The sequence below is a fragment of the Hypanus sabinus genome, chromosome 18, assembly GCF_030144855.1.
Source record: "Hypanus sabinus isolate sHypSab1 chromosome 18, sHypSab1.hap1, whole genome shotgun sequence".
Lineage (NCBI taxonomy): Eukaryota > Metazoa > Chordata > Chondrichthyes > Myliobatiformes > Dasyatidae > Hypanus > Hypanus sabinus.
In genome coordinates this window covers 29,007-52,539 of record NC_082723.1, presented here as the reverse complement: position 1 = coordinate 52,539, position 23,533 = coordinate 29,007, and the positions used below count along the sequence as shown (strand labels likewise).

Here is a 23,533-nt window from a genome sequence, read left to right as displayed (position 1 = left end):
ACCTGCACTTACCGATCCCGGAATCCTCGCACAGCATCCCAACATCTCACAGTGTGTGGTGCAATTAGGAATTTCCCAAAGACCAAAGTCCAGCGGCCCGAGATTGCTGACTCGTTGTGGAAGGAGGAACATCCAGCTCCATCTGTAGAAGTACTGACCTGGGTAAAATCCCAAATATGCCTGGAGTTTACGTAGCAGGATAGAAGCCCAAATACTATCTCTCCCAGGACTCCTTGCTGCCGGTAATAAGCTGCCGTGATTGGCCATTTAGAGTTGAAAAACTAATAGACCCACATCAACCTGTGGCAGAACGGGATCCTGATGATCCTCTGAGGGACAGATACCCGGCTGGAGAACCTGGGCGCGGGGCACCAGCAGGCGGAATACGGTTCACATCATCTCCATCAGCTAAACTGTCATTATCTTATTGTTAAATGAGACCAGAGAGCGAAAAGTTGTGCACCCCTCCCAGCAGACCCTGTAGACTGTTATCTGGCAACAGGGAAACTGGCTCTGCAAAAATGACGAAAAAGGAAATGACAGACTCGACATGAAATGCTGTGAACCGTGTGACAAAGATTAACACTTTGCCATTTTGTAACTTTGAAACTAAACTGCAATTGCTGTCTCTACTCTACCTCATGCTGCATTCAATAAATCCTGCGCTAGTTCCAGGTGACAGAAACAGATTACGGAACAAACTCAGTGAGGCTAAATACATCACAATGAAAACAAAAAAAAAACGGTAGAAGAAAGACTGTTCATGTATAATCATTGGGGGATAGAGGTTGAAACGACGTTCAACAAGATGGTTGAGATATATCATTGAGGTGGTGGGGTACAGGCTGGAGAGTGGTTGAACAAGATGGCCTCCATAGCTGCTTGTGGTGACAAATTCCAAAAATTCATCCCACTTGGATAAAGACATTTCTCCCCATCTATGTTATAAATGAACGTCCCTCTATCGTGAGGCTGTGAACTTTTATCCCAGACTTTCCTAGCAAGGGAAAGATCCTTTCCACATATACTCTGTCTAGGTTTCTCAACATTAGAAACGTTTCTATCAGATACCCCTCATCCCTCTGAATTAAAGTGAAGACAAACCCAGAGCCATCAAACGTTCCTCCAATGATAAACCTTTCATTCCCGGATTCATCCCTGTGAACACTCTCTGAACCGTCACAATTCCCAGCGCATCTTGTCTTAGATAAGTAGCCCAAAACTGTTCACAGTATTCAAGGTGAGGACTCACTAGTGCCTTATGAAACCTTAGCAGCACATCCCACATTGTTGACACAGTTTGGGAACAACTAGGCTCCAATACCGGTCCTTACAACATCCACTGGGATATCCTGCAGACCCAGCGAGGGTCTGGTTATTCCTTCAACAGGAACAGGAGCAGGCCAGTCGGACCCTCCGGCACATCGTCACCAAGTCTCACACTGGGTGGTGCAGTCAATGATTTCGCAATAACCGATATCCAGCCACCTGAACAGAGACTTCTGCAGAAGGAGGAACGTTCAGTCCCATCTGCAGTAGAACAAACCTAAAATGAAGCCCTAACAATGTGAGTTCAATATTCCTGGAGTCTCCAACCCGGGATTATAGCCCAAACCTCAGCTCTTCCGGGACTCTGTCTTTTTGGTAATATGTTGCAGTGTCTCCGCTAATCTAAGTTCGGAAACTAACAAACCTCTCCATCCCACAGTAGAACTGGAACATGAAAGTGCTTTGACTGAGCGGGAATCCCGGGCCGTGGGTCATCAGCGGGTGGGTATACATCCTAACATGTCTCCAGCAGCTAAATTGAACACATTTGTTCATTATCTTATTGTTGAGTGGGATCTGCAGTAACGCAATTGGCCTCGGAATTTCATGTGAATCACAAATCACGTGAATCTCAGTAGACGAAAATTTTAAAACATTGATGTAGAAATATTGACTGATTGCGACATGCTGAACAGATTTGCATAAATGCAATCCCTAATCAGTCGTCTCTTCATTCCAACACAGGCAACTTATCCGCTAAGGGGCAGTGAACAGAGAGCGATAAACATGTTCAACACTCTTTGCAGCTCTGGTGATCTGTTACCCTGGTGATGGAGGAAGTGGCTCAGCAGAATTAACTGAAATAGGATTTAACAGACTTAACGTCCCATGTTTCATTATGACAAAGATGAATACTGAACACTCAGCCATTTTGTAGTAGGCAGTTTCATCTCTACAGAACTTTCAGCCGTGCAGAAGCTGGTCCAAAATCAAAAGACATTGTTGTATGCAGCCGGTCCGCTCCAAATTTCAACTCGGGATATTTACAACTCTGGACATCAGGCAATACATTTTGGTGATATTCATGAAGTTTTCTTCTTTGTTCAGTTAAGTGGTTAAAAATTCCATCATATTTGTGTGTCTACAAATAGCGTATAACTAAGATGAACCCCAGGCATTTGAACAGGTGCAATTCAAATCCAGCTACGGGAGAGAATGAGAGAAGGGAAGATCCCCAAATACAATTGAATGGATTGAGATTGTAACCTCAGTTACTAGAATCCACGATTATTGAAAACATCTTGTTAATATTCATCCACTCTATCCAGACAACAGGATTACATTGAAGTTCCTGTCACCACCCCTCCACTGAGAACAGGCCCAGAGACAAACAATGCCCTTCATACATCAGCTTTTCATTCCAGAATCACCCTTGTGATCCTTGTAAACAACAATTGTAATGAACACATTTCCATGAAAACGAGACAATTTGGTGGCAGGATAATTTATAGAGCAAACTTGATTGTTCCTTAGCTCACAATTATCCGACAAAAAGATCTCCCGAAGAATAGGGTAATCATCCAGGCAAGGAACCGAAAGGGACCGGGTAGATCTTCAATTATTTTTCTTTCCCTTTATCTAATCGGAAGACAGATGCAGAGAACATTGAAATCGGGAAAAGTTAGACTTGTTATGGATTGTAGATTATAGAACAGCCGTTTGCTGAATTGGAATGGATAAATCCCCAGCGCCTGACGAAGTGTTTCCCCGGACCCTGTCGGAGGCCAGTGCAGAAACTGCTCGAGACTGGCAGAGACATATTATATGCGCATAGCTACGGGTGAGTTGCCAGAGGATGAGAGGACAGGTACTTTTGCTTATATGTGTTAGAAAGGATGGATGTATGGATGGGCCAGGGTCATAAGATATCAGAGGAAATGAAACAGATTGACATTAGGAAAGAAACTGTGATGAGTAGACTGATAGGACTGAAGGCTAATAAATCCCCGGGTCCAGATGGTCTGCATCCGAAGGTTCTAAAAGAGGTGGCTCAGGAAATTGCGGATGCATTTGTAATCATTTTCCAATGTTCCTTAGATTCAGGATCAGTTCCTGAAGATTGGAGAGTGGCTAATGTTATCCCACTTTTCAAGAAGGGAGGGAAGGAGAAAACGGAGAACTATCGCCCTGTTAGCCTAACGTCAGTCGTGGTGAAGATGCTTGAGTCCATTATTAAGGACGAAATAGTGGCACATCTTGATGGCAGTAATAGGATTAGGCCGAGCCAGCATGGATTTACCAAGGGCAAATCATGCTTGACTAATCTGTTGGAGTTTTTTGAGGGTGTAACAAGGATGTTAGACGAGGGTAAGCCAGTGGATGTAGTGTACCTAGATTTTCAGAAGGCATTCGATAAGGTGCCACATAGGAGATTGGTGTGTAAAATCAGAGCTCATGGCATTGGGGGCAGGGTTTCAACATGGATAGAAAACTGGTTGGCAGATAGAAAGCAAAGGGTAGCAGTGAATGGGTGTTTCTCGGACTGGCTGGAGGTGACTAGTGGGGTACCACAGGGCTCTGTATTGGGACCACAGCTCTTTACGATTTCTGTCAACGATTTAGATGAGGGCATTGAAAACTATATCAGCAAGTTTGCTGACGATACTAAACTGGGTGGCAGTGTGACATGCGAAGAGGATGTTAGGAGAATACAGGGAGACTTGGATAGGCTGGGTGAGTGGGCAGATACTTGGCAGATGTCATTCAATGTGCATAAATATGAAGTTATCCACTTTGGAAGCAGGAACAAGAGGGCAGAGTATTGTCTGAACGGTGTCGAGTTAGGTAAGGGAGAAATGCAAAGAGACCTAGGAGTCCTAGTTCATCAGTCAATGAAGGTGGATGAGCAAGTGCAACAGGCAGTGAAGAGGGCAAATGGAATGTTGGCCTTTATTACAAAGGGAATTGAGTACAAGAGCAAGGATGTCCTTTTGCATTTGTACAGGGCCCTGGTGAGACCACACCTGGAATATTGTGTACAGTTTTGGTCTCCAGGTTTAAGGAAGGACATTCTGGCAATTGAGGAAGTGCAGCGTAGATTCACTAGGTTGATTCCTGGGATGGCAGGGCTGCCTTACGCAGAGGGATTGGAGAGATTGGGCTTGTACACGCTGGAATTGAGGAGATTGAGAGGGGATCTGATTGAAACGTTTAAGATAATTAAAGGATTTGATAGGATTGAGGCAGGAAATATGTTCCAGATGTTGGGAGAGTCCAGTACCAGAGGGCATGGATTGAGAATAAGAGGTGAGTTATTTAAAACAGAGTTGAGGAAAAACTTCTTCTCCCAGAGAGTTGTGGAGGTGTGGAATGCACTGCCTCGGAAGACGGTGGAGGCCAATTATCTGGATGCTTTCAAGAAGGAGCTAGATAGATATCTGATGGATAGGGGAATCAAGGGATATGGGGACAAGGCAGGGACTGGGTATTGATAGTGAATGATCAGCCATGATCTCAGAATGGCGGTGCAGACTCGAGGGGCCGAATGGTCTACTTCTGCACCTATTGTTTATTGTCTATAAAGGCTCCAAAAATAAGAAAGAATACTATCGGCACGTGATCCTGACATCAATCTTGGGTATGTACTTCGAAGGTATTTTAAGAAACCGAATTAATAGGATTTCGAAAGACTAGGCTCGATGAGAGATAGTCAATCTGGCAGGTTAGGTCTAAATAAATTATTGAGATTTTTGTGGAAGTTATCAACAATTTTCATAAAGTGAATGAGGTTTAAAAGGTGTTTGACTAGCTTCTGTATGGGAGGCTGGTACAAAAGGGAATGGTTCTCAGAATTCAGGGTGAAGCAAGTAGAGAAGCGGAGAGTGCTTGCAGATGGTTGGTCTCCGAATGGAGGCATGAGACTGGCGGGGTGCTGCAGGGACAGCGACTCGGTGCTTAGTATTGATATCAATGATTTAGATAACAAATGAAAATGTGGCAAACTGGAGCAGCAAATCTGTGGATTATACCGTGATGGGTATGCAGTAGGCAGTGAGAAAGCCTTCCAAGTTGCATTGTGCTCTGGATCAGCTGGGAAGTTAGGTTACAAAATAGCTGAAGGAACCTAATGCAAACTACAGCGGCTGTTGCAATTCGGCAAGAGAAACCAGGGTACTACTGACATAGTGAAAGCCGAGTGTCTGAGGTCCGTGACAAAATAAACTGACATAGAATACAGATCCACAGTCCTTCCAAGTGGCACCAGAGTTAGCTGTATTAAGCAGCTACAAATGCATGGCACAATCAAAAGATAAAGAACTGAAAATAAACGGAAGGGGAAAAAACAAACTTCTCGTTATATTCTATGCGTTTCATTACAACAGAATTAACTCTGCAGTAATTTGCAAATGTGATGCAAATATTGTAATCGATGGTTTACCTTGCTTGCTGTGTTATCACGCTTGTAGTTCTAGCTAACAACAACGGAGTTCTTGATGACTCATTGCGAGAAGAGGTGTAAAACGCTACTTCACAATTAAAGAGAGACTTGTAATATTAATCAATTAGCTGGTGGCTTACAGGATAGGCAAAGTTTGAACAAGATAGTTGATATATGTCATTAAGGCGGTAGGATATAGACTGAAGATAGTTTGTAAAAGATGGTTGATATATATCACTGTGGTGTTGGAATACATGTTGGAGAGATGTTCAACAGCATGTGTTATACATATCATTGATGGGACGGAATACAAACTGGAAGATTTTTGAACAAAATCGGCTAAAAGTAAGCTGATCGGAACAGGTGGGAGAAGGGATCAATGACAAACAAAGATAGTCCTCCAGCAATAGCCAGATAAATAATTAATAATACTTTCTATTGCATGAAAATATTCTAAAATGGCAGGGATAGAACAGACAATAGGAACTTTGGCATGAGACCTTTGTCCCTTACCAAATTTCATCAACCTACCGGACAGAGTATCCCAACAGGATACGTTATGTGCTCCTACGACTCCTGCTTTACTCATAACTGCAAGGAACTACAGAGAGCTATGGACAGCTGAGGACATCACGAAAACCATCTGCACACCATGGACTGTGCCTGTACTTCTTGCTGCATCAGTAAAACAGTCACAATGACCTTCCAGTCCTGGACATTCTCCCTTCCATGTGGGGAAAGATAAAAAGAAACAAATTGAAAACACAAACCACCGGACTCAAGGACGACTTCCATTCTACTGTTATAAGCAAATTGAATGGTCCCCAACATGATAAGTTGGTCTTTGACCTCACAATGTGACTTGATCTTTAGTTCCTCCAAAATCATTATGTTTTGTTACACTCTGCTCTTGTTTTACTTTATAAAGCCTCGATGTTCTGTTGTGTTCTATTGATCTGTCTGGATGGTTCACTAAACAGGATTTTCGTTGCGCCTCAGTACATGAGAACAATAAGCAGATTTCCCATTTGATTTGTGCGGAGTTAATGAATAGGCTAGTCCCAAAATTAGAAAAAAAAATCAACTAAGGCGCAACGAGACTTCGCAGTAGTTGTGCATATTCCTTACAGGTTAAAATAGAGGCTTTGATAGCGGTGAAAAAGGCAAATGCGATCTTTGCATTCATTTCAAGAGGAGAGCAACATAAAATAACATGCGTTAAAACGTCCTCCATCATCCCAGTGCCCAAAAAAATCAGCGTTGAAGTGCCTGAATGACTATCGCCCTGCAAAGCTAACACCAATTCCCATGAAGTGTTTTGAGAGACTTGTGCTCTCACAATTAAGGCTATAATCCCACCTGGTCTGGACGAACACCACTAGCCTACCGGGCATACCGCTCCACAGTGGAGACAATTACAACAGCCCTCCACCACCCTCATCTCAAAAATAGGGACCCTGCAGGTCCTATGTTCTACACACATGACTCTTCACACATGACTGCACCCCCATCTACTCGTCCAACCCGATAATTAAATTTGCGGACGACACCACAGTGGTGGTTCTGATCTCGGACGAGGGTGAAACAGCCTACTGGCTCGAGGTGGATCATCTGTCGGAGATGTGTAAGGACAACGACCTGGTCCTTAACACTTCTAAAACAAAAGAGATGATCATTGACTTCAGGAGATCAAAGGACAGAGCACACACTCCCTCCATATACATGAAGAGGTAGTGGAAAGTGTGGAGTTCCTTGGAGTTATTTTGTCAAAACAGCTGACATGTACAGCCAACACCTCGCTGCTTGTAAAAAAAAAGGCACAACAAAAACTCTTCTTCCTCAGAATGCTGAGACAGGCCAAACTCCCACAAAAGTTTTTGCTTAACTTCTAGAGAAGCGCAATTGAAACCATCCTGACCAACAGCGCCACAGTTTGGTATGCCAGCTGCACAGCCGCTGAGCGACAAGACCTGCATCGCCTGATGAAGTCGGCCCAGCGAATTGTCAGGATGAAGCTCCCAGGACTGGACACCATCTATTTCAACAGACTCAGGAGGAAGGCAATCAGCATAACCAGAGACACCAATCACACCCGGCCACTCCCTGTTTTACCCGCTGCCGTCCAGCAAAAGGTTCAGGACACTAAAAGCCAGAACAAATAGGCTGAGAAACAGCTTCTGCGCCAGAGCTGTGGCCTCCATCACACAACTCCCACAGAACAATGGCTGAAACTATGAGCACACACATGCACACACAAGGACTCAAATAATTGCACTAACGGCACTTTGTGCATTACTGTGATATTCTGGTGCTGATGCAACTTATTTTCTGCTACTTATCTACTTAATACTGTTTTTCTATTAATGTCTTGTTTTTATCTACCGCTTTGTTCGATTGCCTGAGAGGAAGCCAAACAGAGTTTCATTGTACCTATGTATAATGACAATAAAGATAATTCAATTAAATTCAATAAAAGGATGGATGAACTGTTAAGAATTTATAAAGTCCTGATGTACCCTTACAGTATTCTTAGCAGATTGGGGCCCCTAACATGAGAAAAGATGTGTTAAAAATGGAGTGGGTTCGGAAAGAGATTAAGGAAAATGATTCCGGGTCTGATTCAAAAAGAGTGTGTTCCCCTGATGTACTATTCTATGTTCTGACGTATGTCCTATCTTCATTCGTCCATACGATATTGCAACTGAATTCGGCCATTTGGCCCATTGAGCCAGCTCCGCAATATCATCATGGCTAATGCAATTCTCTTCTCATTCTCAATATTATGCCTTTTCACCATATCCTGGCATGCCCTGACCAATCAGGAATCAACCTGTGTCTTAAATATACACAAGGATTTGGCCACCACTGCTGCTTGTGGCGGAAGAAATACCCCCACATATTCCTGCCCACCCCGTTCTCATTCGGCGCTCCTCTATTCAGATGTAGGGTCATCTGCTCGTAGACTATCCCACCAGAGGAACCATCATCTCCACAGCAACTTTATCAAGGCTTTTCACCACGCGATAGGTTTCAATAATGTCACCCCTCATTCATCTGAATTCTGGTGAATACTGGCCTGGAACAGTCAAACGTGTTTCATATGATAAGTTATTCAATCGTGGAATAATTTTTGTGAACAACCTCTGAACCCTCTACAGTTCCATCACTTTCCTTGTGAAGGTAAGAGATCCAAAACTGCATAAAACACTCCAACTGCGCCCTCACCGGTGCTTTATCAAGTTTCAACATTACATCCTTGCTTTATATTCTACTTCTCTTGAAAAGAGTGCTAACATCGCATTTTCCATCCACACCACAGACTCAACCTAAAAATTAATCTCTAGGTAATCCTGCACAAGGACCACCCAAGTCCCTTTACACCTCAGTTTTCTTTTGTCTCTAGAAATTAACTTAACTCTTTCATTTCGTCTACATTTATCGACACTGTATTGCATTTCTTTGCTCAGTTTCCTAATAGGTCTATGTCCTTCTGTAACCTTTTGGAATTCCTCAAAACCACATGCCCCTCAGCCCATCTCCATACTCTCTGCGAACTTTGCAACAAAGCCATCAATTCTATGGTCAAAATCAGTAACATATGAGGTAAAAGAATCGGTGCCAACACTGTTGAATTTCACTCGTCATTGAGAACAATCCAGTTTCATTTATTCCCACTCTTTTCCCATTTCCAAATCAATCTCTGCTTTATCTATGTCCGAATCTTTCTTGTAATACCATGATCTCGTAGCCTGTTAAATAACCTTATGTGTGGCAGTGTAACGAAGATTTTCTGAAAATCCAAATACCCAGCAACAACAGATTCTCCTTTGTCTATCATGCTTGTTATTTCTTCAAAGAACTCCATCAGATTTGTCAGTCAACACTACGGTTAATTTTCTGACGTGTCTCAAAGTACCCCGAGACCATATCCTAATCGACTCCTATATATTCCTAAATACTGAGATCAGACAATCTGGCATATGGGTTCTCTTCTGCCCCATTCCTTTCCTGAAGCGTAAAGTGACATTTGCAATTTTCATGTCTTCTGAAACTATTACAGAAGCTAGTTGTTCTTGGAAAAAAAAACACGTCATTAATGTTTCACGTTCTCTTCAGCCACCTCTTTTAGAAGTCCGGTGTAGACGCCATGTATTCCAGGTGAAATATCCAAATTCAGACCTTTCAGTTTTGCAAGAAACTTCTATCTAGATATAGTAACTTCACGCATTTCATTCCCCCTGACATCCGGAACTTCCAATATACTACTAGCGTCTTCCTCTATGAAAACTGCTGTAAAATATATATTCAGTTCGGCCGCCATTACTTGCCGCCCCCCCCCCCTTTACTACCTCTCTAGTGTCGTTTTCCAGCGTTCTGATATCAAGTCGTGCCTCCCTTTTATACTTTATTTATCCGAAGAAACGTTTAGTAACATTTATAATATCATTGGTTCATTTTCTTTGGTATTTCACCTTTACTTTCTTAATGAGTTTGTTGTTATCTATTTATTTTTACAACTTTACCAATCTTCCAATTTCCCACAAATTGTTTATTCTCTTCCTTGCTCACAAAGGAACTCCAAAACCAAACATCTGAGCACAGAACATAAATAGTAACTCATCACTTCATACGCCCGAGCAGCTTGATCGACAGGTCCATGATATATGGATGAAAACCTGTGTGATATCCCTGGACCCAACCTCACGGGGTCCCAATGCACGCCGAGAGATTCGTTCATCTTCCCCAGGTCTCACACAGAATTCCCCACAATCCATGCCCATTTGTCCGAAACATTTGCCTCATTGCGGAAGGAGGAACGGCCAGTCCCATCACTAGAAGCAATAAGCTCGGGCGAAGCCGAAACACTGCAACTGCAGTACTATATTCCTTGACTTCCCATCCCAGGATTATAACCCATGGCACAGAACTCTTCACTGCCCAGTAATGCGTTGTAGTGTCTCAGCTGTTCCCAGTTCAAAATCTAACACTCCTGAACCAACCCATGACGGAATAGTAACCAGAGAAAATTTTTGTCTGGACGGGGATCGGGGTTGAATTCCGGGCCTTGTGTCATAACCTGGACGCGGATACATTTCAGCTAGTCTCCGCAGGTAAACTGAACATAATTGTTGATTATTTTATTGTTCTTTGAGAGCTAAGCCAGTTTAGGTATCCGCCAAAATTCCTGTAGTGGAACAGGAACAACGTGTCTAAACATTAAATAGTTAATATATTCCTGGAAGCAGAGTAAAGCAGATTTGCCTTTTCTTCTGATCCACAAATATTGGCTGGTTGCAAGATGCAACACGAACATTCGTTACTCATCTCTTCATTCCAACACAGGCGTCATATATTCCATACAGTAAATGCTCAAATAATCCTGGAATCCACACTTGTTCATGAGGCCACTGTGTCTCCGCAGTTACCACAGGGTGATGAAATCTTCAACCCTCCTTGAAGTTCTGGTGGCCTGTTACCCTGGCGACTGAGGAAGAGGCCCACCAGAAGTAAAGGAAAAGGAAGTAACGGTCTCAAGCTCACATGTTTTGAGTTTCTTTATGAGCACAATTAATACTGAACTCTCAGCAATATTGTAATGTTCAAACCAAAATACCAGTATCCAGTAAGTCTGTTGTTAGCTCTTTCTCCGCAGCACTTTCAGCAGTGCTGAAGCTGGGCATTAAATACGGTCAGCTTGCTTCATAAGTCGGTTATCTGTTACTTACAAAATACATTACACAATGCATTGTAGTGATATTAATGAAATTTCCTTCTTTGCTTAGTTAAGCTATTAAAAATTCTAACAAATGCTTGTAGCTTCGAATAACGAAAAAATACAGTTGACAATACAGGCAAGTTTCTGACCCTACCACTAGATAGACTATTGGAGGAGAAGGTTTGTAGATACAATTCAGTGATTTGTAAGGTTTTGCTCTCAGTTCCAAGAGACCTCACCTGATAGAAATATCTTTATCCGTCCACTCTGTGGAGTTATCAGTATTTATTACGTTTCAATGAGTTCTCCCCTCCTAGCGTGTCCACATCATCCCTTCGAGAACAGGCCCAGGGACAGTAAATGCGCCACATACATTAAGCTTTTCATTCCTAAAATCGTTATTATGAACAACAGCTGTAATGAGCAAATTTCCACAAATAACAAACTATTTGGTGGCAGTTTATTTATTTGACAAAACCTGTTGTTTTCTTACTGCCCCATTAACTGTACAAACAATCTTCTGAAGGTCAACCTGCTCGTGTATGCATGGAGCCAAAAGAAATAGGGGAGATATTCAATTATTTCTCTGCGTGTGCATGTACTTGGGAGGCAAATACTGAGACGAAATAAATGAGGAAACGTTACAGAACAGGTGCTTACTCTCTTTAGGTGAATTTGGATGGATAAATCTCCAGGGCCTGACAGCATATTCCCTGGAAGCATTTGGGACGCTAGTGTTGAAACAGCGCGAAATCTGCCAGAGACATACAAAATGGTCATAGCTACAGATCATGTGCCAGTCGACCAGAAGAGAGCTAAAGTTTCTCAACTGTGTTGGAAAGGTTTGATAAATAAGAAGGGAAAACGACATCAAGAGTAAGTTATTGGAAGGGATCACAAGAAATGGGATATGAATGATTTCGATAGAAAGGGGCTGACAAGGGAAAGTAAATCTGGCAGACTCTATCTAATCGAACTATGGACATTTTTGAGCAAATTATCAAGACGCTTGATGAAGTGAATATGGGGTCTTTGCTATACTGACGTTAACATGGTGTTTGGTAATGTTCTGCATGGAAGGATGGTCCAAAAAGCTAAGTTGCTTAGAATTCAGGATGAAACAAGGGGAGAAGCCATGGGAATACTTGCAGATGCTTGTCTTTCTGGGCAGAATAGGGCCATGTTGCCTGCGGGGTGTTGCTGTGAAAACGACGGGTTCCTTGGTATTGATATTAATGATTTAGGTTAAAGATGAAATGTGCCAAACTGGACAAGCAAATTGGTGGATTATATCCAGATGGGGATGTAGTAGACAGTAAGAAACGCTACCGAAGTTGCTCAGTGCTCTGGATCAGCTGGGAAGTTTGGTTAAAACTAGAGGGCATTTAATGCGGACAACTGTGGGCTGTTGCAATTTGGCAGAGGAAACCAGGACATAACTTACACAGTGAATGGGAAAGTTCTGCGCTGTGTGAAAAAATAAATTGACATCGGAATACAGATCCAAAATCCCCTGAAAGTGGCACCAGAGTTCGATAGCGTCGTAAAGAGTGTTTCGGGAATTTAGAATTAATAAATCAAGGCATGGTCAGAGGATTGAGATGAGAACACTAAAGCTGTAGAAGACACTGTGAATCCACATTTGCAGAACTGTGTGGACTTCTAATGAGCTACTTGAATGAAAGATCTGAATCATCGTCAAAGAATCCAGGGGAAATTACACGCATGTTGCTGGTATTTAAGGAAATCATGACAAGGGTAGGTTGAAAAGGTTAGAACTTTATTAACTGCAGAATAGGTAAGTCAGCGGAGATCCCAGCTGGGGTTCTCACACATTTTAATATCATGCACTCCTACCACAAACCGAACGGTGCATTGAACCACCTTCCAGCTGAAGTGGTAGGTGCAGGTTCAATTGCAGCATTTAGTGCAGTTATTTATATTTAGAGTATATGGGTGAAAGAGTTATGAAAAAGCATGTTATGGGGGCAGGTGGATGGGGCCGATCAGGGAATGACACGGCCTAGATGGGCTGAAAGGTCTGTTTCTATGCTGTAGGAGAATGAATCTAAATTGAGCGTTCTGCGCAATCCATTTCCCAGAAGAATCAAATCATTTCAGGGTAATTTCTTCAGAAGCTACAATTTTTTTTAAAAAAACTAAAAAGTTGAAGAACTGAAAATTAGCGAGACGGGAAATAACAAGCTCAAATCACATGCTGTGGATTCATTGTGACAAGGATCAACACTACAGCCAATTTGTAACTGTGAAACAAAAATTGCAATGGCTAGCTTAGCCCTGCTTCGAGCTGCATTCAATTAACCTTCTGGTAGTTCCAGATAAAAAAACAAAACAAAGCAAAAAAAAAAATTCCTGGAAGATTCCATGAGGGAAATGGAAGAAGAACGTAATTCACAGTGAAAACAAATGTAAAAGGAAATAATACAGATATATCAATGAGATCATGGGATACGACTGGACAGAGTTTGAACATGATTGTTGCTATATATGTGGGATTCGGATGCAGGTTGGCAGAGGTTGAACAGGATGGTCGATATATGTCATTAAGGTGGTGGGAGAAAGGCCGGACAGAGGCTGAACAAGATGATTGATATATATCATTGAGGTGGAGGGATACAGGCTGGATATAGGGTTGAATGCATGTAGGTATTTGCCCCTTAGTTTTGATAAGGTCATGAATTCCGGATGACAAGAGAAATATTTAATGGGAATCAGCACGGGAACTATTTCACTCAGAGGGAAGGGCGAATGTATAGGCAGCTCCCAGAGGAACTGGTAGATGCCGGTTCAATTGTAGTGTCTGAGAGAACTTCGCGTGGGTGCATCTTTGAGAGAAGTATTGAGGCTGTGGTTTGCGCGCAGGTGGATGAGTCCAGAGAATGTGACAGACTAGATGGGCTGAAAGATCTGTTTCAGCTCTGTAGGGGAATAACTGTTAATTGAGCATTCTACGTGAGTCCATTTCCCAGAAAACACAAATCATTCCACGTTAATGTTTTAAAAAACTACAAGTGCAAGAAACATTTTCAAGATAATGAACCTAAAATGATGAAAAAGGAAATAACAAACAACATCACTTGTTATGAGCTTCATTGTGACAAAAATCAATGTTGCAGCTATTTTGTAACGGTGAAACTAAAAACTGTAATGGCTGCTTTTACCTTTCAGACCATAGATATTAAATTAGGTCATTTGAATCTTCAGGTCTGCTCCGCCATTTTATCGTGACTGATACATTTTTCTTTGGTCCAAATCTTCTGCCTTACCTCCGATACCTCTACCTTAAATCTACATACAAACGGCCTCCGTAGCTGCCTGCGGCAAGGAAATCCACAGATTCACCACTCTGATTAAACAGATTCCGCCTCATCTCCGTTCTAAAGGGGCGCCCCTCTTTACTGAAGCCGTGACGTTTGGTCTTAGACTGTTCCACCAGAGGAAGCACGCATTCCACATCTACTCTATCCAGGCTTTTCACCATTTGATATGATCCATTAGGGCACCCCTCAGTCTTCCGAATTACAGTGATTAATTGACACGGACTCATCAAACGCTTTTTATCTGACAAGCTGCTGAATCCTGGAACCATTTTCATGAACCTCCTTTGAACCATCACCTGTTTCAGCACATTCAATCTAAGATGAGAGCGGGCAGCGGAGAGAGAGGGAGCAGAGTGGGACGGCTTTGGCTCAATAGGCTTCGGCGTGAACAGGCAGAGCCAAGGGTAGGTTCCGGTAAGTTTTGTTTTGGTTGTATAGAGTAGCGAGAATGCCAGGCAGGATGTTGGAATGCTCCTCTTGCAGGATGTGGGAAGTTGGGGAGACCTCCAATGTCCCTGACAACGACAACCACAGGAAGTGCAACCAGCTGCAGCTCCTAACAAACCGCATTAGGAAACTGGAGCAGGAGTTGGATGACCTCCGGATCATTCGGGAGAATGAGGAAATGATGGATAGTAGATTCACGGAGGCAGTTATACCTAAGGAACAGCGCACAGGTAATTTGGTTACCGTCGGGCGAGGGAAGGGGAAAGGGCAGCCAGAGCAGTGTTCCCCTTTGGCCATTCCCCTCAACAGCAGGTGTATCGATTTAGATACAGTTGGGGGGAGGGATGACTTACCTGGGACAAGCTGTGGCAGCCGGAATAGGAGGGCGGTGATTGGGGACTTGATAGTTAGAGGTACAGACAGGAGGTTCTGTGGTCGTGATAGAGACTCCAGGATGGTTTGTTGCCTCCCGGGTGCCAGGTTCAGGGATGTCTTTGATCGCGTGCACAGCATTCCGAAATGGGAGGGTGAGCAGCCGGATGTCATAGTACACATCGGTATCATTTAAGTAGGAAGAACGAGTGAGGAGGTCCTGAAGAGTGATCACAGAGAGCCTGGTAGGAAGTTAAGAAGTAAGTCCTCGAGGGTGGTAATCTCAGGATTGCTACCTGTGCCACGTGCCAGTGAGGGGATGTGTAGGATGCTCTGGAGGATTAACACGTGGCTGAGGAACTGGTGTAAGGGGCAGCAGTTCAGATTTCAGAATCACTCAGACCCCTTCTGACGCAGGTGGCACCAGTACAAGAGAGAGACGGTTTACACTTGAACTACAGGGGGACAAATATCCTTGCAGTGAGGTTTGTTCGTGTTAGTGGGGAGGGTTTAAACGAGGTTTGTAGGGGGATGGGAACCAAAATGATAGAGCAGATAGTGGAGCAGGGTTAAAAATAAATGATGTTAAAATATCATGCAAAGTCTCAAATAGAAGGGTTGTGTGTGGTGATAATAATCTTCTGATGTGTGTCTATTTCAATGCGAGAAGTATTGTCGGGAAGGCCGACGGGAGGGCGTGGATTGATACGTGGAATTATGGCGTTATAGCTAGTCGTGAAACTTGGCTACAGGAGGGGCAGGACTGGCAGATAAATGTTCCAGGGATTAGATGTTTCAGACTTGATACCGGCAGAGAGATGAAGGTTAGCATTGCTAGTCAGGGTTTTGTTAGGGTTAGGGTTAGGTTGAGATTATGCAGGCAGTGGGCTAAAAAGCCCTCTTGTGATTTCTAATCTCCTCACTTGAGATTCTGTTTCACATCACCCTGCCACTTTGATCTGGCCCACGCCTTCATTAACCCACACTTGCCCTTGTTGAATCCTACCCCTCTCGACATAGAATATCCGATTTATGGGGATTTAGCAAGGGTTAATCGGGGAGTGCCTAGGGTTTGTGGGGGTGTATGCCCCCCTTGGAAGTTGCCTAGGGTTTGTGGGGGTGTCTACCCCTCTTGCAATTTGCCTAAGGTTTGTGGGGGTGTGTGCCCCTTTTGGACTTTAGGATTAGGTTTAAGTGTAGGGCTGGTGGATCTACATGTTTAGCTGGCAGAGGTTAGTCTGCAGAATTTAAAGTCTGTGCTGCTAAGCCAGCTAGGCTTGTATGGGAAAATCGAAACCTTTCATTATCATGTCCCAGGACACATCATCAGTAATGCACTCTCGGATCGTCAGGTGTTTCGAGCCTTTACATTAGACACCCTCCCCGAGACGGCTCCGTCAAGGCGATCAAGCTTGGCGTGTGTATTACCCCTGGACCAGACAATGAAAGGCGACACCTCCCCTGAGACGGCTCAGCCAAGTCGATCAAGCTTGGCGTATGTATTACCCCTAGACCAGACAACGAAAGGCATAAAATTGTGCAGGTCATACTACTTCTAAGGGTTTAATTCCAGGGCGGCCTAGCTCCTTGGGCCTCATTCAGGCCATGCGGAGAATCTGTGGGCCTGCTTCATAATTCCCTTTGGTAGTTGGGACTATTTTTCCAGAATTTTCACATAATGAAGGTTCTGGACTATTTTTAACCTGACCGTGGTTAAGAAGGAATCCCCAGGGGCACTGGGGTCCCGGTAGTAGCCGGAGTTATCCACTCGCCCACCTGGCAGGTATCGATCCACACAACCTCTCCTATCTTTGCCTTTCCACATCATTAAGACAATAATGTAAGTAAGACAATAAATAAAAGAATAATGTTCCTACTGCTTGTCTTGCGTCTGCGATTTCGACTCCAACGGATTGCCTTCAAAAAAGCGTGATTCCCGCATTAGGGTTAGGTTGAGATTATGCGGGCAGTGGGCTAAAAAGCCCTCTTGTGATTTTTGATCTCCTCACTTGAGATTCTGTTTCACATCACCCTGCCACTTTGATCTGGCCCACGCCTTCATTAACCAGGTCCCACACTTGCCCTTATTGAATCCTACCCCTCTCGACATAGAATATCCGATTTATGGGGATTTAGCAAGGGTTAATCGGGGAGTGCCTAGGGTTTGTGGGGGTGTGTGCCCCCCTTGGAAGTTGCCTAGGGTTTGTGGGGGTGTGTGCCCCTTTTGGACTTTAGGGTTAGGTTTAAGTGTAGGGCTGGTGAATCTATATGTTTAGCTGGCAGAGGTTAGTCTGCAGAATTTGAAGTCTGAGCTGCTAAGCCAGCTAGGCTTGTATGGGAAAATCGAAACCTTTCATTATCATGTCCCAGGACACATCATCAGTAATGCACTCTCGGATCGTCAGGTGTTTCGAGCCTTTACATTAGACACCCTCCCCGAGACGGCTCCGTCAAGGCGATCAAGCTTGGCGTGTGTATTACCCCTGGACCAGACAATGAAAGGCGACACCTCCCCTGAGACGGCTCAGCCAAGTCGATCAAGCTTGGCGTATGTATTACCCCTAGACCAGACAACGAAAGGCATAAAATTGTGCAGGTCATACTACTTCTAAGGGTTTAATTCCAGGGCGGCCTAGCTCCTTGGGCCTCATTCAGGCCATGCGGAGAATCTGTGGGCCTGCTTCATAATTCCCTTTAGTAGTTGCGACTATTTTTCCAGAATTTTCACATAATGAAGGTTCTGGACTATTTTTAACCTGACCGTGGTTAAGAAGGAATCCCCAGAGGCACTTGGGTCCCGGTAGTAACCGGAGTTATCCACTCGCCCACCTGGCAGGTATCGATCCACACAACCTCTCCTATCTTTGCCTTTCCACATCATTAAGACAATAATGTAAGTAAGACAATAAATAAAAGAATAATGTTCCTACTGCTTGTCTTGCGTCTGCGATTTAGACTCCAACGGATTGCCTTCAAAAAAGCGTGATTCCCGACCGGAAGGTCCAACTCGACTCTCGTCCGTCACTCGGGTCTTCTGTGGAGTCTCTAAACCCAGACAGTACTGCTGTCCAGTTAAAACGTCCCTCAGCTTCCTCCCCCCGCAGGGCCTCTTTTAACTAATGTTATACTAAAACCTAATTGTCCACCTGCTGCAAACCTGGCTGTTGCTAAGAAACCGGCCCACCTTGTTTGCTCAGCCCTTAAAGGTACATTAGCTGCTAATTGGGGTTGGTCTTAATCTCCAACTTCTATGTCAATTTTTAAGTTAAAATATCTGGGTTTTCTTATTGGCCTTTCTTGGGCCGGGAGAATGAAGAGCGTGTCACTGATAGGTTAGGTTGAGATTATGCGGGCAGTGGGCTAAAAAGCCCTCTTGTGATTTTTGATCTCCTCACTTGAGATTCTGTTTCACATCACCCTGCCACTTTGATCTGGCCCACGCCTTCATTAACCAGGTCCCACACTTGCCCTTATTGAATCCTACCCCTCTCGACATAGAATATCCGATTTATGGGGATTTAGCAAGGGTTAATCGGGGAGTGCCTAGGGTTTGTGGGGGTGTGTGCCCCCCTTGGAAGTTGCCTAGGGTTTGTGGGGGTGTCTACCCCTCTTGGAATTTGCCTAAGGTTTGTGGGGGTGTGTGCCCCTTTTGGACTTTAGGATTAGGTTTGAGTGTAGGGCTGGTGGATGTATATGTTTGGCTGGCAAAGGTCAGCCTGCAGAATTTGAAGTATGAGATCGGGGAATGCCTAGGGTTTGTGGGGGTGTGTGCCCCTCTTGGAATTTGCCTAAGGTTTGTGGGGGTGTGTGCCCCTTTTGCACTTTAGGGTTAGGTCGGGTTAGGGTTAGGTTGAGATTATGCGGGCAGTGGGCTAAAAAGCCCTCTTGTGATTTTTGATCTCCTCACTTGAGATTCCGTTTCACATCACCCTACCACTTTGATCTGGCCCACGCCTTCATTAACCAGGTCCCACACTTGCCCTTGTTGAATCTTACCCCTCTCGACATAGGATATCCGGTTTGTGGGGGTTTAGCAAGGGTTAATCGGGGAGTGCCTACGGTTTGTGGGGGTGTGTGCCCCTTTTGGAAGTTGCCTAGGGTTTGTGGGGGTGTGTGCCCCTTTTGGACTTTAGGATTAGGTTTGAGTGTAGGGCTGGTGGATGTATATGTTTGGCTGGCAAAGGTCAGCCTGCAGAATTTGAAGTATGAGATCGGGGAATGCCTAGGGTTTGTGGGGGTGTGTGCCCCTCTTGGAATTTGCCTAAGGTTTGTGGGGGTGTGTGCCCCTTTTGCACTTTAGGGTTAGGTCGGGTTAGGGTTAGGTTGAGATTATGCGGGCAGTGGGCTAAAAAGCCCTCTTGTGATTTTTGATCTCCTCACTTGAGATTCCGTTTCACATCACCCTACCACTTTGATCTGGCCCACGCCTTCATTAACCAGGTCCCACACTTGCCCTTGTTGAATCTTACCCCTCTCGACATAGGATATCCGGTTTGTGGGGGTTTAGCAAGGGTTAATCGGGGAGTGCCTACGGTTTGTGGGGGTGTGTGCCCCTTTTGGAAGTTGCCTAGGGTTTGTGGGGGTGTGTGCCCCTTTTGGACTTTAGGATTAGGTTTGAGTGTAGGGCTGGTGGATGTATATGTTTGGCTGGCAAAGGTCAGCCTGCAGAATTTGAAGTATGAGATCGGGGAATGCCTAGGGTTTGTGGTGGTGTGTGCCCCTCTTGGAATTTGCCTAAGGTTTGTGGGGGTGTGTGCCCCTTTTGGACTTTAGGGTTAGGTTTGAGTGTAGGGATGGTGGATCTATATGTTTAGCTGGCAGAGGTTAGTCTGCAGAGTTTAAAGTCTGAGCTGCTAAGCCAGCTAGGCTTGTATCGGGAAATCAGGTTAATCTGGTCAAAACCTTTATTATCATGTCCCAGGACACATCATCAGTAATGCACTCTCGGATCGTCAGGTGTTTCGAGCCTTTACATTAGACACCCTCCCCGGGACGGCTCCGCCAAGGCGATCAAGCTTGGCGTGTGTATTACCCCTGGACAGACAATGAAAGGCATGGAACTGTGCGGGTCATGCTACTTCTAAGGGTTTAATTCCAGGGCAGCCTAGTTCTTTAGGCCTCGTTCAGGCCGTGCGGAGAATAAGTGTGCAGTGTTTCAATCCCTCCTCTCTGCTCTTTTTCTTTGGGCGTTTGTCCAGTTTATGTTAGTTTCCAGGCCTAATATTTTTAAGAAGTACCCCCCATGCTCCTGGAAGTGTCTGCTAACCGGTCTGTTTTGGATACCCCTTCTGATGTTACTGAGGTGTCCCGTGAGTCTGGTTCTCAGGCTGTTGCCCGTCTCCCCTACGTATATAATATGGCATAGTGTGCACTGGATTGCATAGACTGCATTCTTTTGTTCGCAGGTTATCCTCTGCTCTATTTCGGCCCACTTTCCTGTGGCTCTGTTGTGTATGCTTTTTGAAATTCTCAGGTATATGCATGCCCTGCAATTTCCCACCTCACAGTTTGGCGCTGCTCGTACTTTGGTACTGACTAGTATGTCTTTCAGGTTCCTACCCCTCTTGTAGGCTGAGACAATGGTGTATTGTCCCAGTGTCCCCGCTTCCGCTTTCAGTTCCTCAAAGCGTGTTTTGACCGTCCTGTGAATATTCACTGCCATACCACTGTATCCCGTTATTAAGGGTAGCTTCCGTGTCGTGATGTTCTGCGGTCGGGGATTTGTGATACTTTTCAGAAAGTCAGATTTAATGTGCCTAAGTCTCCTTCTGCTGTAGCCCCTGTGTCTAAGTGCAGAGAAGAGGATGGTTGTGGCCTGCTGGAAGTCCCCCTCCCTCGTGCAAATGCGGTGAAACCGGGTCAGCTGTCCCTTGACAATGCCTCTGAAGGTGTGTTTAGGATGGTGGCTCCCTGTGTGTAGGAGGGTGTGTGTGTCTGTGGTTTTAAAGAATACCTTGGTAGCTAGTTTCTGATTGCCATTTTCCGGTGCTAATTTAAATACTGTAGTGTCCAGGAAGTCAATCCCCTCTCTATTGGTTGTGGCTTTAACCTTAATGGATGGATGGTGAGTGTTTAGGATTTGAATAAATTCCTCTAGCTCCCCCTCTGAGTGTGTCCACACTCCCCAGATGTCATCCAGGTATCGGTAGAGACACATGGGTTTTTTAGGACACTTTGGATAGACTGTTTCCTCCCACCCAGCCATGTATATATTGGCATAGGCTGGAGCAAACCTCTTTCCCATCGCTGTGCCCTTGACCTGTAGGTAGAATTTACCATCGGATTCAAAGTCATTTTTAGTCAGGCTGAGGTGGAGGAGTTCTAGCAAGGCCTCGTCTGCTCTCCCTGGCTGGGGGTTCTTCCGTAGGACATCCCTCACTGCCTCCATGCCCCTGTCCGTTTCAATATTGGTGTACAGGCTTTCAACGTCCATGGTGAAGAGTATGGCCTCAGGGGGCACCGACATGGAATTGACTATCTGGACAAAGTGATATGTGTCCTTGATGTAGCTGGGGTGTTTCTGCGAGAGTGGATTAAGGCTGGCATCAATAAACTCCGCTATCCTGTATGACTCACTGCTGCAGTCTGACACGATGGGTCTGCCGGGAGGGATTTCTCCCGGAACAGTCCATGAGTCTGGGTTCTTGTGTATTTTGGGAAGGATATAAAACTGTCTTGCTCGTGGCTGTGTCCCTGTCAGGTACTCCACTTGCTTCCCTTTGAGGTACCGAGTCCTTTTCAGTTCTCGCAAAATGTTACTAATTTCCGTGTGTGTTTCCCAGTATATGGGTTCCTTTAGTTTCGTGTAGTGCTCCGTGTTGTTTAATTGTCTGTGTGCCTCAAATAGGTATTGTTGTTTGTCCATGATCACTATGCTGCTCCCCTTATCCGCTGGTTTGATAACAATGTCCATGTTTTGCCTCAGTTCATTTAGGGCTTCTCTCTCCTTCCTGGTTAGATTGGGCTTATCCTGTACTTCCCTCTCCCTCTCTATAATCTCCCCCAGTGTGCTCTTAAATTCTAGAATAGCTTCCAACCTATACCTTCTCTTGGGCATCCACTCTGAGGGAGGGGTGAAAAGGGTCTTTGTACTTACTGAGTCACCGAAGTAGTCGGCGAGTACCAGTCCCCTATAGAACCTATTCATGTCCCTCTCAATCTGCTCCTTATGGAGTTTTGCAGTCGGTACAAAAGTCAGGCCCCTGTTCAGAACCTTTTGCTGGGTTTCTGTAGGGGTGAACGTACGGGAGAGGTTCACGATGGTCTCTCCCAGTCGTGGACCCTGCCTCTCTTGGCTTTGCCCCCACCCTAGTTTAAAGACTGCATCCATCTCTTGACTATTGTCTGGGCTGTGCCCTCAGTCCAATGGATATGGTCTGTGTCTACCTTAAACTGCCTCGCCGGGATTGCAGGGATATGATTCTTAGTTCTAATAACCTCGTTCAGTTGGTCCAGGGTCGCCCGTTCTGCCTCTGTCAAATTGCAACTAAAGTTTAATTTGGGCACCCAGATACTGGCGTGGGGAAATTTAATGCTGGCCATTCTCAGTAGTTGTTGAAGCTGTTTAGTAGCTGTTGTTGGTTTGTGGGACCTATTGTTTATTCCAAAGGAAAGGATGACCTTCTTAGTCTCTGGCTGTGGCTCTAACTTTTCCAGGATAGCAGTGGCATGGACGAATTTGGCCCCCGGAAAGCTGTCTAATTGAATATCCTTGTTAGGGCATCTTTTAACCCTGGAAATGTTAGAGTCCCCTATGATTAGTACAGGTTTAAGGGGCCTTAGTTGCCAAGTTACATTTTTCTGTTTAGAGTTAGGATGCCTCGTTATTTGACCCCCCTGGTTGTAGCAAATGGGGTGTACCTGTCCCCTGTCCTGCGACTCTCGGGCTGGGGTGGGAGACCTGCTCGGTCCTTGTGCCCCGGCTCCCCTCGTCTCCCTTGTCTCTCCTCC

General features: G+C 44.8%; 1 long non-coding RNA gene across 2 annotated transcripts in view; it reads right to left on the bottom strand.

The window, feature by feature from the left end:
• The window catches only part of LOC132407267 (uncharacterized), a 35,143-nt gene that overhangs the window by 5,523 nt on the left and 6,087 nt on the right, over positions 1–23,533 (bottom strand). The window contains exon 1 of one of the 2 annotated variants that reach the window (XR_009516421.1): positions 18,514–18,948. The exons of the other annotated variant lie outside the window; for it this stretch is intronic. This is a non-coding gene — a long non-coding RNA (uncharacterized LOC132407267). Of the gene's footprint in view, positions 1–18,513; positions 18,949–23,533 lie in introns of those variants that run through there. 2 annotated transcript variants of the gene reach the window in all.